Source organism: Sus scrofa, chromosome 18, assembly GCF_054392235.1.
Source record: "Sus scrofa isolate SSC_HxYL_T2T_F1_AM1 chromosome 18, Sscrofa_HxYL_maternal_Yorkshire_Landrace_v2.0, whole genome shotgun sequence".
NCBI classification, from domain to species: Eukaryota; Metazoa; Chordata; class Mammalia; order Artiodactyla; family Suidae; genus Sus; species Sus scrofa.
Window position 1 is genome coordinate 44,412,976 of NC_139400.1, and position 12,119 is coordinate 44,425,094.

At 36.8% G+C, this 12,119-nt stretch overlaps 1 long non-coding RNA gene across 1 annotated transcript in view; it reads left to right on the plus strand.

The window, feature by feature from the left end:
- The first annotated feature begins 607 nt into the window (after positions 1-607).
- LOC106506814 (uncharacterized) overlaps positions 608-12,119 on the plus strand; it is a 208,978-nt gene continuing 197,466 nt past the window's right edge. The window contains exon 1 of the long non-coding RNA XR_014834253.1: positions 608-776. This is a non-coding gene — a long non-coding RNA (uncharacterized LOC106506814). The remainder of the gene's footprint in view (positions 777-12,119) is intronic.

Genomic DNA, 12,119 nt, shown 5'->3' on the forward strand with positions numbered 1-12,119 from the left:
TTGAGAGAAGAACCCCCTGATGTTAGGCTCCTGCTCTCCCACAGAAACCGGGAGATAGGAGCATTATCTTCCTTGATTACCTTTCAACAAGATGTCTCTAAGGTCCTTGAGAAAGACATGCTTGGGTTGTAAAGCTGGCAAGAGGCTTATTTCGCTCTTAAAAAGATTTACATACATTTCAGAGATAGACAAAGAACTTATAGGTTTCTAAAGTAACTACTCTAAGAAAAGGGAGAGGAAGGAAGTCCATTTTTTATTTTCAGTGGGAGAATTAAGCCTCTTATTTTTATTTTGCACTTGCCCTTACAGTAGTGATAGGGATAGAGTAGGCACAGGTGGTTATAGAGGTCCTAATAGGGATTATAGATAAAGAGTGAAACCTGGGAGATGTTGGGAGACTAAGAAAACCTTCAGAACAAGGCAGGTTTGCTTAACTAGTGGAGGTGCGAGAATTGCCTCAGGTTATTGGGTAGGGGATAGGATGAGGCCTGCATTCAGACTCAGACTAAGGGCAAGAGTTTGAAGATGGCCCTTCAGCTGATTTGAGTACACACACCTTACAGATACTAAGGAGGAGCTACCACTCCCGGAAGAGGCGGGTCTTTCCAATCCCTATGCCCCTGGTCCTGGGGCAGAGCTTCCTTGCCTGCTTGCTTGCATTTCTTACAAGCGTCCTATCCTAATCAGTGTGCTGCTTACCTTTCACTTTGTCTCTTGCTGAGTTCCTTCTGCCCGGAGGCATAACGATCCTGAACCTTAGTGAGTCCAGACACAGGGTAAGTAAATCGAGCTTAAAACGTGGGTTTAAGTCCCAGTCTGGGTTTTGGCTGGGTTCGAGTACTGGCATGTGGGTTCAAGTCCCAGCACGTGGGTTCAAGTCTCAGTCTGGGTTTAGGCGGGTTTAAGTCCCAGTCTGGGTTTTGGCTGGGTTCGAGTCCTGGCGCATGGGTTCAAGTCTTAGTCTGTGTTCTGGCAGGTGCAGGCCGTTAGTGTTGTCAGTTTCAGTAGCAGGATTGAGTAAACTCTCAGTGGTGACTCAGCAGTTAAAGAAATAGGTGTCTTGACCTCACTTTTACAACTTCTTGATCTTCTATCAGAGCCTCCCTAGAGTTTAGCCTAGGCTTTCCTAAAAGCAAAGACTGAAATAATTACTCATGGGCAAGTACATCTTTTAGGCAGTGTGAGGGAGTAATAGGAAAGAATGAAATATGACAAGACAGAAAAGTCAGTACAAGTGTGTAGTACTGAGTTTGATTCCCTCCAGAGGTAGCTCGGGTTTGATCTTTCCTGGACCTTCTCAGGAACATACAGAATACTTTTAAATGCGTCAGCCAAAGATTAACAGAGAAAAACATTTGCCCATTTTGTCCCTTCCCTTATTGTCTGAAGGTTAGTCCTGGGGAAGTACAGATAAGTAAGTCAAAGCCAGGAGGTGAGTGTTCAGCTCAGCTGAAAAGGAGAGTGTAAGCCCAGACTCAAAAGGTAGCTGATGCTATTGGCCGCATCCAGCCAGAAGTTGGAAGAAAGGAAGTCAATTGATGCCATTCATATGGAGCAACCTCCTGGGGTGCAGGGTAGGTGGAGAATAAATGTAGAGTTGCAAATGAAAGATTCAGTATACCACTTTTAAAGGCTATTCTCAACACCTTAGCCAAAATGATATTTTTAAAACCTAATCCAAATTATATTATTTCTCTGGTCGAAACCCTTCCCATTTCCCTTAGTCCACTTAAATGTTTTTTTTCCATATAATAAATTGAAACCAACTTTGTTAAGGATGCAGATAGGTTTCTGGTTGGCAATACACAGAGAATAATCGTGCTGTACTAAACTAAAATATTGTATAAATATTTGAAGCATGAATATTGCACTGAAGAGCATAGTTGAGCAAGGAATTATGTTGTGAGCTGTTACTATGAGTTTTATGTCTTTGAAAGCATGGAAGTATTAATCAGTCTGGAATGCTAGATTAAGCAGATATTAAATAGTAAAAAATACAGAGTACAACTCTTAGATGAAAAGTAATAGAATCCGTGATGTCTTCCTATTAATAACATTTACCTGGACTGTAATGACCTGTCTTTCTTTTTTTTTTTTTTATTGACTTGTTTAAAGACTATTTCTAACCCTTTAACTTTGAATCTTTGCTTAATACAGCATTCTCACTACAGGTGACTAAATTATTTTCAAATATTTGGGCAAATGTCTCCTATATAAGAATCAATTCCTTTACTCTTTTCACAGATTTTTTTCCATCACTGTGATTAGATAACAGGTTTTCAAAAATACAAAGATGGAAAAAGATCCGTCTCTCAGTAAGCTCTCAGTATAGTGTAAGTTGTATATTCTGATAAATGTTAAAATACAGCTATAAACTAGTGTAATATAAATACATAGGGCAGAAAATCTAATTCATCCTTCTGGAATCATATGTTGTTTCCAAAAAGAGATGATTATAACAATGAATCTTGAAATTCTAGCAGGGTATAGCAGAAGAGATGGTGAATACACAAGCGTAGAGATTTTAGAGATAGTGGCTTAGTCTGGAAGCTGCTGTTAGTAGAGCAGAATATTGAAATTTAAGAAAAGTTTATGATGGGAACGAGGCCTACAGACAGGAATCAGATTGCTTGAGTTTTAGTTGTCCCCTTACAGCGTTTACTCTATTGTGAAGGTAATGACTAGCTGCTGAAGGCTTTTCAGCAGGAAGCTAATGACAAATTTATCCTTAAAATTAAAAAAAAAAAAAAATCCCTGACATAAAGCACTAGTCTGACTAAAAGGGCAACTAGAGCTTACTTAGGAAAATCAATTAGAAGGCAACTGCCATCTTTAGAATGAGAGATCTAAATGCCCAAATTAAATTGATGGCTATGGAGGTTGAACGATTTCATGAGCTACCTAATAGATAAAATCTATTGGTAAATAGATAAAAGATGTAATAGATAAAATCTTGGTAAAAATCCAGGAAACTGGGATGAGGGATTTGGAGAAATCTAAGAAACTCCCAGATTCCCCAGATAAATGATTGGGTGCATAGTAGTAACAGGGAATATAAGAAGAATTTGGATTAGGTAGAAAGCCTAAATGCAACAAGTTTGTAATTTAGTTACCCACCATTCATCATGGAGATTCGGGTCTTGAAATACTGGTCATGCACAGATCAGAAGAGACCTATTCTGGAGGTTGGTCAAAGAAGACTTCTTTAAGGAAGTGACATTTAAGCTAATCTCCAAAGAATGAATAAAAATTAACTTTTAAGTGTACACTATTCCTGGATTGGTACTGTATATATTTGGGCATTGCACTGATGTCTTCTGATAGCTCAAAACAGCATTTTTAGTTTTTAATATAAATATAAAACAACCTAAAGGTATGTGCCTTTATCATAATCTCACACATCCAGCAAGTGTAGAGGAGAGAGAGTTTCTTCCCTTTCTGTTGCAGCATAGTCATTGTTGTAATTTCATCCTTACACAACTAAATCTATATGCAGCAATATTGCCGTGATGGTATTTGTAAGCACACATATATTCACATGAGTGATTATCCCTCATCATTCGATTTCTTCCATAAAAAGAATAAAAGTTACTGTTGAAATAAATAAGAATAAGGAACACAGCTTATGGTTATGGGCCTAGTGCCTATGATTAAATATTTAACAAGGTTCCATTGGAAGCCTGCATTTTCAGGGATTTATTGTTCTGATATAAAATTCACTGGGATTAAACTAGGCAGACAGCAACTTTTTATTTTCCAAATCTAGTTTAAATTGGTTTGCTGTTTTATATTATGGGAGTTTAAAGGAAAAAAAAAAAAACCCACACATGATATTTCTTTAGTCTTCAATTACATCTGAGCTCCTTTTACTCAGCACCTGTCAGAATTTAAAAAGGAATAATAATAACAGCATAAAGAGACAGGTTAAAAGACACTCATTTTATGATAGAAAACAAGAGTATGAGATAGGTTTCTGGTAATTGGATGGGTTTCAACTAATTGTATTTTCCTCTCTTTCACAAAGAATTGTGTGCCATGTATAAACTGGGGCTTACTGTGTGGTATAGAGTATTTCGTACCATTTTTGCTCTCCATCAATTGATTTTATCTCCACGAGTAGGTTGATTAATCTTTCTTCTTTTGGTTACTTGCAACCCCTGGCTTTTAATTTGACTTAACATTAGAATGGACATTTGTAATAGTATGGATTTTGTTTTGCTTTGCCCAGAAGTTTCTTTTTATGCAGTGTACTTTTTAAATAACTAATTCTAGTACCTCTGCTCTTAAAAAACAATTCTCTCTACTCATTTTTAATAAAAAGTATAAATTACTACAATGAAAGAATATTTTTGACATTTTATTACCTATAAAACAAAAGATGAAATAGAAATCTAAGAATAATAGGATTAAAGTTTATATAGACTTATTGCTAGTTCTTGCTTACTGGAGCTATGATGCCCATTGTGATGTTTGGAAATATAAATTTAGTATGCAATAATAATTCCTCACAGAGTAACAGTTACATAACACTCAATAGGACTGGAATTTTTTTCAGAAAAATAAATTAAAACACTGACAAAGAGTAAGTAAAAGTTGATAATTAGGTGTTAATGAAGAGAAAACCAGAGTGAATGGAATCAAGCTCACTCTGAAAGTCTGGGCTTAAATACCGATTAAGATAGAGGTGAAAGGTAAGGTATTTAGCAAAAGAAAGGAAGCAGACAGTCATTCTAGATGAAGAGGGAAGTGGTGGGTGCAATTAGACTTCCATAAGACTAGCCTATGCAGCCAACATGTGGTTGGAAAACCGAGATTGAAGCGTGGGAGAAGTCAAGACTGAAGATAGAGAATTGGAAGTTGCCTGCACGGAAGTGACTTTAAATAAGCTGACCCAGGAACTGAGGAGGTAAAGATAGAACAAGACAGTACCAAGAAATTGTTCGTTATAGAATTTCTATATTAAAATGGAGGAAGAGGAGCTGGAAAAGTTAGAAAATAAAGAAAGCGAGCAGTTGAGAAAAATAATTTGTTCAAATGTTTGCCTTACTGTAAGTCTCTAAGTTAAGTTGTCAAAGAAAGACGCATGGAACAACTTTAGACAAAAAAGACTCCTAGGCAATGCCCTGTATAGAGAGATGAAAAACGTCAGCCCCTTATTTAAAGATGCTTATAATAACAAATAGAGTTATACATCAGGGATTTTCTTGATGTAATCTTTTTATAGAAATCATTTGATGAAAACAACATCAGATAGTGGGGAAAATCATGGATTTGAAAATGAATAAGGGTTTTTCTCCTTTCAAATGCACATGGTTTGTAAACCTGTTTCTCTTATAGCAGATGGGAATTTCATATACAATTTCCTGAGTCAAAGCATTTTTCCATTTGGCTTTAGGGAAGATAATTGAATGAAAAGATCAGCTGAACTCTGGAGGCAATTAACATCTGATTTAAATTTAGTCTTCCATGGAGCTTGGGTGATTAGACTGCCACTTAGCGGAAAGACATCCTTTGGATATCCAAGGGGCATGCACACCTGTTATCACCACAGCTGGTTTGTACATGTCATTGCTGCTTCATATGAATAAAGCAATGAAATGGATAAACAGTATTTCAGAAGCATATTATGATGTCATTGTAGGGTGTTTTGATGATTTGTGCATTTCTTCATAAATTAATACAGTGTATTTGTTAAAAGGATATAGTAACATTTAAAGAAAACATATGCTCAGCAAGTAATTGAGTCATTGTGGAATGTAACATTCATCTACAAATTAAAGTGTTTTTACTCATCATGGATATAAAAGCTCCGTCTTAGAGAAAAAAAATCAGTAAAAAGCCTGGGAAGTGAACAGTACAAATGAATATTTAGACGCTACCAATAAAAATAATGCCAAAAGTATAGAAAATATATTTCTTTTAATAGTAAATTTAAAAGGAAGGTGTCAAATCATATATTTTCATCTTTTTATGTTCTAGCTGAATTATAATAGGGCATAGTCTATATAATAAATATTTATTATGAGGGCCAAGGGAACCATTTTGTTAAAACCATCATATTTATAGTAATGTAGAGAAAGCTATTGATAAACTATATTAATGATGATAAGATTATTTCAAGTAGATGTATAAGAACATACATCTGGAGGTCCTTCTGTGGTGTAACAGGATCAGTGGCGTCTCTGGAGTGCTGGGATGCAGGTTTGATCCCCGGCCCAGGATAGTGGGTTGAGGATCTGGCATTGCCACAGCTGTGGCAGAGGTCGCAACTGGCTCAGATCTGATCCCTGGCCTGGGACCTCCATTAAAAAAAAAATACACATCCAGTGATGGTTGGCATACACAATTTTGTGTGTACTGTACTCTCATGAGTCTGCTTTAAGACATTAAATTATGGTTATATGATAAAGTGGATATAAAAGTAAAGGAGATACCACGGGTTTGGTTTCAGGCTATCACCATCAAGCAAATATCACAGTAAAATGAGTCACATGATTTTATTTCCCAGTGCATATGAAAATTGTATTTACACTATCCTATAGTCTGTTGAGTGTGCAGTAGCATTATGTCTTTTTTTTTTTTTTGGCCTTATCCATGACATGTGGAAGTTCTCAGGCCGCAGTTGCACCCTCGTGACCGTTGTGACCTGCATCACAGCTGTAGCACTGGCGGATCCCACTGTGACACATGGCAACTTCCAGCATTATGTCTTTAAAAATGCACATATCTTAATTAAACATATTTTATTGCCAAAAAATGCTATCATCTGAGCCTTCAGCAAGTCATAGTAGTAACAACAAAGGTAACCAATCATAGACCACCAGAATACATACAATAATAATGAAACAGTTTGAACTATTGAGAGAATTACCAAAATGTGTCACAGAAATAGGAGGTAAGAAAATGCTGTTGGAAGAAACGGCATTGATAGGCTTATATGCAAGGTTGCCACAGACCTTCAATTTTCAAAAACCACATAAATCTGAAGCACAATAAAATGATATATGCCTGTATAAAACTGTTTTCTCTAAAATGATCACTGCAGTAAGCCAGATACAAATAGTGTAATCCATAAGGTTCCTCTCAAGTGGCTCCTCTTTACACATAATTAACAGAAAGTGACATCTCAGGGTCCATGACACAAGTCAGAATAGTAAGTTCAGTGTCAAACAAAAAATTGCCCTACTCAGTGGTAAACAGGCAAGGAAGATTTTTTTTTAAGGCTTTTGCAGTAAAGGAGTGAGACCAAAACTCAGTCTGAACTTGACTCCACTGAAGTGGAAGACTTGGATGAGATCATAGAACAGTTATATTTACAAATTGAGTTTATACAAAGGAAACTTAAAAAATTCTTCTGTCTTATGACACAAGGAGATGTAGTAACTTGAAGCAAGAAGCCCTGCAGAAATTAGGTTCCTACCATCCCACAAACTAAGAAATGGGGTGATATCTTCCTTGATGATTACATTTCTTTTTTTCTTTCTTTCTTTTTTCTTTTTTTGGCTTTTCTAGGGCCACATCCACAGCATATGTAAGTTCCCAGGCTAGCGGTCTAATTGGTGCTGTAGCCACCAGCCTATGCCAGAGCCACAGCAAAAATGGGGTCTCAGCCACATCTGCAACCTATGCCACAGCTCACAGCAATGCCAGATCCTTAACCCACTGAGCGAGGCCAGATATTCAACCCACAACCTCATGGTTCCTAGTTGGGTTCGTTAACCACTGCACCATGACAAGAACTCCCAATGATTACATTTCAAATAGGTGTTTCCAGGTTCTTGAGAAAGACATTCTCTGGCTGTAAAACTAATAAGAGATATCAAAAAGATTTACATCTTAAGGAAACAGAAAAGAATTTATAATTGCCTTTTCTGAAGTAAGTTATCTAAGGAAAGAGAAGTCAGGGACCTAGAACTAGGAAGAAACCTGTATAAAGTTCGTGACCCAGTGAAACCAAGGAAAAAGTTTTAAGGGCTTCTTTTTTTAAAAATGATTTTTGTTTTTTTCATTATACCTGGTTTGCAGTGTTCTGTCAATTTTCTACTGTACAGCATGGTGACCCAGTTACACATACATGTATACATTCTTTTTAATCACATTATTATGCTCCATCATAGGTGACTAGATAAAGTTCTCAGTGCTACACAGCAGGATCTCATTGCTTATCCATTCCAAAGGCAATAGTTTGCATCTGTTAACCCAAAGTTCCCAATCCATCCCGCTCCCTCCTCCTCCCCCTTAGCAACCACAAGTCTATTCTTAAAGTCCATGATTTTCTTTTCTGTGGAAAGGTTCATTTGTGCCTTATATTAGATTCCAGAATATAAGAGATATCATATGGTATTTGTCTTTCTCTTTCTGACTTACTCCACTTAGTATGAGTCTCTAGTTCCATCCATGTTCCTGCAAATGGCAATATTTTGTTCTTTTTATGGCTGAGTAGTATTCCATTGTGTATATATACCACATTGTTTGTTCTACTTCTGTGAAAAATGTCATGGGTAATTTGATAGGGATTGCATTGAATCTGTAGATTTCTTTGGGTAGTATAGCCATTTTTACAATATTAATTTTTCCAACCCAGAAACATGGAATATCTTTCCATTTCTTTGAATCCTCTTTAATTTCCTTATTAATGTTTTATAGTCCTCAGCATATAAGTCTTTAACCTCCTTGGTCATATGTATTCCCATGTATTTGATTTTTTGAATGCAATTTTAAAAGGTAATTGTATTATTGTATTCTTCTTCTAATATTTCATTCTTAGTATACAGAAATGTGGCTGATTTCTGAATGTTCATCTTACATCCTGCTACTTTGCTGAATTTCTTGATCAGTTCAAGTAGTTTTTGGGTTGAGTCCTTAGTGTTTTCTGTATATAGTATCATGTCATCTGCGTACAGTGACAGTTTTACCTCTTCTCTTCCAATTTAGATGCATTTTATTTCTTTTGTTTGTCTGACTGCTGTGGCTAGGACTTCCAGTACTATGTTGTATAACAATGGTGAGAGTGGGCATCCTTGTCTTGTTCCAGATTTGAGTGAGAAGGCTTTCAGTTTTTCCCCATTGAGTTTTATATTTGCTGTGGGTTTGTCATAAATGACTTTTATTATGTTAAGGTATGTTCCCTCTATATTCATTTTGGTAAGACTATTTTTTTTAGTACCAAAGCATTTACTACATTTATAATTACATTTATAGTTGTACATCCCTCCACCCACCAACTTGTCTTATATGGAAACCCTAAGTTTTTCAAAGTCTGTGAGTCAGTATCTGTTCTGCAAAGAAGTTCATTGTGTCCTGTTTTCAGACTCCACATGTCAGTGAAAGCATTTGGTATTGGTGTCTCATTGTCTGACTGACTTCACTTAGCATGATAATTTCTAGGTCCATCCATGTTGCTAAAAATGCTGGTATTTCATTCCTTTTAATGGCTGAGTAATATTCCACTGTGTATATGTACCACCTCTTCTTCATCCCCTCCTCTGTCAATGGACATTTAGGTTATTTCCATGCCTTGGGTATTAAAAATAGTGCTGCAATGAACATTGGAATACATGTGTCTTTTCAAGTCATAGTTTTCTCCGGATTGATGGCCAGGAATGGGATTGCTGGATCAAATGGTAGTTCTATTTTTAGTTTCTGAGGAATCTCCACACTGTTTTCCACAGTGGTTGCACCAGTTTACAACCCCAGCAACTTTTTCTCCACACCCTCTCCAGCACTTATTGTTTGTAGACTTTTTGATGATGGCCATTCTGGCTGTGGTACCTCATAGTGGTTTTGATTTGCATTTGTCTAATAATGAGTGATGTTGAACATCTTTTCATGTGTTTTTTGGCCATCTGTATGTCTTCTTTGGAGAATCATCTGTTTAGATCTGCCCATATTTTGATTTTTTTTTTGTTTCTTTGGTATTGAGGTGTAGGGGGTGTTTATAAATATTGTAGATTAACCCCTTGTCAGTCGCTTCATTTGCAAAGATTTTCTTCCATTCTGTGGGTTGTCTTTTTGTTTTGTTTAGGGTTTCCTTTACTGTGCAGAAACTTATAAGTTTAATTAAGTCCCATTTGTTTATTTTTGTTTTTACTGTCATTACTCTAAGAGGTGAATATGAGATGTTGCTGTCATTTATGTCCGAGAGTGTTTTGCCTCTGTTTTCCTCTAAGAGTTTTATGGTATCTGGTCTTATATCTAGGTCTTTAGTCCATTTCTTGTTTATTTTTGTGTTTGGTGTTAGGGAGTGTTGTAATTTCATTCTTTTCCATGTGGCTGTCCAGTTTTCCCAGTACCACTTATTGAAAAGGCTGTCTTTTCTCCATTGTATATCCTTGCCTCCTTTGTCATAGATTAGTTGGCTGTAGGTGCATGGATTGAATTCTGGGCTTTCTATCCTGTTCCACTGATCTATATTTCTCCCTTTGTGCCAGTATCATATGGTTTTGAGGAATGTTGCTTTGTAGTATAGTCTGAAGTCCAGGAGCCTGATTTCTCCAGTTCCATTTTTCTTTTTCAGGATGTCTTTGCCTATTCTGGGTCTTTTGCACTTCCAAACAAACTAAAATACTTTGTTCGAGTTCTTTGAAAAATGTCCTTGGTAATTTGATAGGAACTGCATTCAATCTATAGACTGCCTGGGGTAGTATAGTCATTTTGATAATTTCAACTCTTCCAGTCCAAGAGCATGGTATGTCTTTCCATATATTTGTGTCATCTTAGATTTCTTTCATCAGTGTCTTATAGTTTTCAGAGTACAGTTCTTTTGTTTCTTTAGATAGATTTACTCCTAGTAAATTTGATGCCATGATAAATGGGATTACCATTCTTTTGTTTTTTTGGGTTTTTTTTGCTATTTCTTTGGGCTGCTCCCGCGGCATATGGAGGTTCCCAGGCTAGGGGTCGAATCGGAGCTGCAGCCCCCGGCCTACACCAGAGCCACAGCAACGCGGGATCCGAGCCACGTCTGCAACCTACACCACAGCTCATGGCAACGCCGGATCCTTAACCCACTGAGCAAGGGCAGGGATCAAACCCGCGACCTCATGGTTCCTAGTCGGATTCATTAACCACTACACCACAACGGGAACTGCATACCATTCTTTTGGATTTGATGGTAAACGGGATTGCTTCCCTAATTTCCTTTTCTGCTCTTTCATTGTTAGTGTATAGAAATGCCATTGATTTCTGTGTATTAATTTTGTATCCTGTGATTTTGCCAAATTCGTGGATGAGCTCTAGCAGTTTTCTGGTAGAGTCTTTAGGATTATCTAGGTATAGTATCATGTCATCTGCAAAGAGTGATAGTTTTACTTCTTCCTTTCCAATTTGGATTCCTTTTATTTCTTTTACTTCTCTGATTGCCATGGCTAGGACTTCCAAAACTATGGTACTATGGTAGTGGCGAGAGCAGACATCCTTGTCTTGTTCCTAACCTCAGTGGGAATTCTTTCATCTTTTCACCATTGAGAGTGATGTTTGCAGTGGTTTTGTCATATATGGCCTTTATTATGTTGAGGTAGGTTCCCTCTATGTCCACTTTCTGAAGAGTTTTTATCAGAAATGGGTGTTGGATTTTATCAAAGGCTTTTTCTGTGTCTATTGAGAGGATCATATGGTTTTTATTCTTCAGTTTGTTAATGTGGTGTATCACACTGATGGATTTGCGGATATTGAAGAATCCTTGAATCCCTGGGATAAATCCGACTTGATCACTATGTACAATCCTTTTCATGCATTGTTCCATTCAGTTGGCTACTATTTTGTTGAGGATTTTTTCATCTATGTTGATCAGTGACATTGGCCTGTAGTTTTCTTTTTTTGTGGTATCTTTGTCTGGTTTTGGTACCAGGGTGATGGTGGCCTCATAGATTGAGTTTAGGAGTATCCCTTACTCTGCAATTTTTTGGAATAGTTTCAGAGGATAGATGTTAACTCTTCTCTAATTGTTTGATAGAATTCGCCTGTGAAGCCATCTGGTCCTGGATTTTGTTTGTTGGAAACTTTTTTAATCACAGTTTCAATTTCAGTACTTGTGATTGGTCTGTTCATCTTTGCTATTTCATCTTGGTTTAGTCTTGGAAGATTGTACTTTTCTAAGAATTTGTCTATTTCTTCTACGT